The 5374-nt window shown below is 37.9% G+C and overlaps 1 pseudogene; it reads left to right on the plus strand.

Annotated features, from left to right (window-relative positions):
- The first annotated feature begins 3609 nt into the window (after nt 1–3609).
- On the plus strand, nt 3610–4713 carry LOC149258244 (glycosyltransferase BC10-like; annotated as a pseudogene).
- Nucleotides 4714–5374: the final 661 nt, after the last annotated feature.

A 5374-nucleotide genomic window follows, 5' to 3' on the forward strand; every position in this document is an offset into this window, starting at 1 on the left:
CTAAAATTTTAATATCAACAGATGCTAACTGACTTACCACAGTATTAAATGCATCCAAATGCTCTGTCACCGAGTCTCCATATTTCATCCTTAGGTTATATAGCTTTTTCCGCAGGAACAGTTTATGCACCAGAGACTTATATTGGTACAAAGTCCCTAACTTGTCCCACAAAGCCTTCGCCGTAGCTTCCCCTGATACATTCAACAATACTGAATCTGAGACACACAATCGTACTGTGCTCTTTGCCTTTCGATCCAACTTCTTCCATTCTTCATCGAACACTCCTGTTGGTTTAGTACCTGGATCTACCGCGATCCACTGATCTTTATCGACCAAAGATCCTCCATCTTGAGTTTGCACAACTCAAAACTCTGACCATTAAATTTCTCGATCTCTATCTTTCCACTGCTCGTCGTCTTCTTTCACCACTAGAATCGATATGGTAGATCTCCCACTGAACAGGGTCTACCACAAGCCTGATTGAAACCCCTCAGCAACAAAGGCGTCCCCTTGAAGCCAAAACAGCTCTGATACCAAATGTAGGTTTTAACCCTGTACAGAATTACTTGCATATGAATTCTAAAGCACAGAAAATAAACAATGCGAGATCATAACACATAAAACACATATACACAGATATTTTCCCCTGGATACCAAAATAGGGACTGCTAGCTTGATTTTTCATTATTTTCCTTTCAATGTTACAATACATATTTATACATGTCGAAGCATCCAATACCATGGACCGAAAACCATCGTGTCCAATACCATGGGCCGAAAACCATCGCGTCCAAAAAACATGTGCGAAATTCATGCACAAAACCATAGGTGGGTCTGCCCAACCTAACATAAGGTCCAAAACCAAAATTTTCTGAGGCGCTGCTCCGGACCCCATAAAGTGGGGTTACGGGTGCCCTTCAAACCCCTGTTAATTGTGGAAAGAATATAACACAACCCAACATATCTTTTAGAAATAAACAAGATCTTAGAGAAGCACTTGAAGAAAGAAAATAAAGCATATAATAAAAATAATGCAATGTTAGTAAGGGAGAATGAAAAACTAAATGAGGAGGGAGGCAAACTGAAAAGAAAGAATGATATACTTTGCAAACAAGCTTTCAAGTGGCTCAAAGATAAAAACATGTGGAAAAACAAGTATGAGAAATAGAAGGTCAAAGCTACTATTTACAAGGAAGAACAGTGCAAGGGGATAGATTATCTTCTAGAGGCAACACAGCAGGAAGCATCAGGGTCAGGCACAGGGTTTATAGCAGAGGTCAGAAGATCCAAGAGGAAGAAACAAGCATGAGGACATGCTTGTGAATCAGCAAGGGGGAGATGTTGGCCCTCATTTTTGGTCTAGTTTTTCTTAAGAAAACATACTTAATTTCTATATTTTCCATCCATTTTCCATCACATCCACCTCATTTTGATGTATTTATTCATATTCAGGTATATAAATTTAATTTTGTAATTTTTAGAACTTTTTATGAAAAGTGAATATCAAGTGCATTTTTTGACAGAATCATAAATTCCCATAATGGCTATATGGATGTCATATTTTCAGGACACCTAGGCACGAGCTGAATACATTTATGGAAATCTTGGGAACTAGGATTGAACTAACTCCTATTGGTTCGGTCAAACCAAGCTTAATCAGGCCCGGTCAGAGATGGTCAAACAGGACCAATCATTTAGAAAATCCCTAGGAAATAGGGCAGTTTATGATTTCATGGGATTTTCCATATTTGTAGTGATAGGTTGGATGAGTTTGATTGGAATATGTGGATATGGATAGATATAGTTGTTAGATATATTGTAGATTAGTTTGTTTCATAATATTCTATTTAAGCCAAAAGTTTGAAGGCTTATGGTATGTAGAATTTGTATAATTTTACATCGAGACATCTGAATACTTTGAGTTAAGTTGAGAAAACTGTTCTACCTTAATTTTGTTTTTCCATGGTGTGGGTGATTGATTGAATTTTAGTAGCTGATAATCTCTTCAAGTGTGCAAGGCAAGGGTGGAGGGCCCTCACTCCAAGCTAAGTACACTTCATGGTTAATTTAGCTTGATTTTCATAACTAGTTGCTTCAGATTTGTTTACTTGATTTGATGTATGACACTTTATGTTTGCTGATGAATCCTAGTTTATTTATCATATTTATATGAATCTACAGCCCAATGTTCAAGTTGAACCCTCCTTCTATTGGATTAATGAATAAAAACTAAAGTTCATCCTTCTTGCTTTCAAGTAATTTTATGAAGTTCCAGTTTTCTAACAATAGTATTATGATGAATGAATTTGTGATGAGGAATAGCAAGGACCTCCTAAGTTAGGAGCCTCTTTCATTATTGATTTCTGCATCTTAAGCTGTTGTCAATTAATGGTTTTTTATTTCTATTCATCAAGTAATATTGTAGAAGAAGGACACAACTGGTTCTCCTAAGTTAGGAGCCACTTCATCTCACATATATTGCATAAGTGAATTAGAAATTATTTAATTAGATTTATATTTATAATATGTGTTTTCTTAGTTCTTCATATTTTCTCTTCTAACCTTGACTACATCTGATTTCCATACATTTTGGACATGCCTCCAAGTTTTACAAACCTGGATTGATAATGAAATACTTGTGTTAATTTGTGTTAATAAATTGGCCCAACACCAGACCTGCAACAACCATTAAAAATTGTGACATATGCCTTTGACTATGCTATTGGTGTAGTTCTCACTGAGCAAGGGCATCCATTGACCTATCACAGTGAGACACATTTTGACACAATTCAGAAATTCCCCACATATGATAAGGAGATGTATTCCATCATTGATCCGAATGGAAATATGCCCATGGTACTTTCCCACCCATGGTATTTACCCATGGTAATGATCTAAATGGAAATCCCCCATGGTATTTACATATGGTAATGTAACTAAAAAATGTTATAAATAACAAGCCTCTTTTTGTAAGAGGACAAATTTTCTAGCACAATGTAGTTGCAACTATCATTTTCTAATATAATAAGAGTTGGTTCGTGATTTCCTTTTCTAGTTTGGTTTTTTTTCTTTTCTTTTCTTAGTGTGGAAATTGCTCAGACCTTGGGGCCTTCCAAAATATTTGGATCAATGGTGTCAGAGCAAGTTATGAGTCCATGAAAATTTGGAACCTAAGGGTTTCTACTATGAGTTCTCAAATATGCTCATAATTCTTTGTTGCAAACAACTGTGGAATCATGGTAGAAATCAGTCCATAAGGACAATAGTTTTTGTCATCACACATTTTGTCTTCACCACGCAACAATGTTATAGTATCGCTATCACCACCATACATACCAGGGTGATGAAAATGTTAATGGAATGGAATATTTTCTTACTCACCATCGTGTTCATAGCTACACTCATGGCATAGTTCGTCAAATCTTAGTGAAACCTTCGCTCCTCGATCGTGAGTTTGAATCCACCTATGCAAGCACATTCTATATATTTCATGAAATGTTCAGGGACTCAACATCGATTTCTAGATTGAGCTCAAGTTACATTCTCCATTAGGAGAGAGTGTTGCCTAGGTGAGGAAGACATGCAATCAATATCAACAGCGGATAACCATGCAGCCAACCGTCCCTACGCACAGTAGGGGGGCGAAGAGGTGAGTCTGGATCATGGATTTGGTAAGCATGGTATTTCTATCAGTACTAGCAGTGTACATCTACCCTCCAATGTTGCTGAGGGTTTTCCCTTTTTCCTGTGGCATTAGTGTTCAGCTGCTGTAGATTCTCCCGTCCCCTCCACCAAGGATTCTTAGCGATCGGGAATTGTCCACGTGCGTCTTGGTTAGAAATATCATAAGAATTCATGTGAATATCATGGTGACACCAAAAATAATATTCATGTTTCTGACCTCAAGGCCTCTACCCCTCATAGAGCAATGGGAAGAGTTCTTTAGGGGGCACGAGGGAAAGTTCTCTATTTATTTCCACACCTCTCAGTTGAGCACACTAAAGACAACATGGAAAAGCCCTATTTTTTCCAATCATGACATCCGTAGCCAGAAGGTGGTTTGGGGAATGATTTCGATGGTAGATGATGAAAGGAGGCTTCTTACTAATGCACTTCAAGATCTTGACAATCAAAATTTTGTGTTGCTCTCATAAATTTGTATCCATGTGAGTAGTTTTGACTTTGTGTATGATTATTTGATGGGCCATAATGTCAATTTTGTTGACTACATTGATGATATAGGTCCCCATGGAAGAGGTCGATATACAAAATAATTTTTTCCTAAAATACATGTAGAGGAATGGAGAAAGGGTTCTCAATGGTTCACAGTGAAAAGACAACATGCATTGCTCATAGTAGTAGATTATTTTTATTACTCAAAGTTCAAACAAATTTGTAGGCTAGGTTATGAGACATATAACTGCGATCCTAATGAGAGCTATGTGCAAACCTTTATCCATATGATGGATCCTCCTAGAAATACAAATTGGTATGTTATGAACGTCAACTGGTCTAAAGAAAAATGGCACCCTAAAAAATACAATAAAAAGGATGTGAACATCAATTTGCTGAAAAATATTCAGGCAATTGATGTGTCTGCTCACTTCTCAAGTGATTTAAAGAAACAATAGACTAGACATCCTTGCATGTATCAGGTGAGCTACGGGGATGGGTCTTACACATTGGGGAACTTCTCCATAGAGAAGATATGACTCTAAGGAACAACAGAGCCAAACATGGCTATCAGTTGTGGCCACAACAACGAGGAGTTGTTCGTTAGTGCATAGGGGCTTCTTGGCCTAGGGGGAGGGGAATTTTCATTCCCTTCATAGTTAACAAACGAAAATGGTATAACATTTTCCTACTATCTCATAGACTGTGACTATGAACCTTGAGTACTCTCCAGTTCGGTCAGACAGCAATGCCCAATGGAGCTGTGGTAGCACCGATGCTCAAGAAAAGTCATCCCGACACCTTCTATTGTGTCTCCCTCTCTGGAATTAGCATCGGTAGAAAGATACTCAAAAAATGAAATATCAAGGTTTTTGTTGTGGTGCATAACCAATACTAACTACAGAAACGAGGCAACGATGACCTAGTTCCTTTGAAATCTACCTTGCATGTTGGAAACTTGGACTACACCCTGACCAACAACGACATCTGCACAATCATCAACACCTTCAAGAAGCGATACACCATGACTGAAAATCCAAGAATCATGGTGCAACCCTTTGTGAAGGATTATCTTGGGGCTGAAAAGGTTCTTCGAACAAAGCTGCAGGCTTTCAGGAGTGAGCAAGCTACTCATTTTGTGAAGAAACTTGGTGTGCTCATTGGGAATTTGAAGAAAGCAGCAGTGGAAGCAGAATTCTG

The sequence above is a fragment of the Pinus tabuliformis genome, chromosome 6, assembly GCF_031772625.1.
Source record: "Pinus tabuliformis cultivar Carrire ecotype Pingquan chromosome 6, CPIR1, whole genome shotgun sequence".
Lineage (NCBI taxonomy): Eukaryota > Viridiplantae > Streptophyta > Pinopsida > Pinales > Pinaceae > Pinus > Pinus tabuliformis.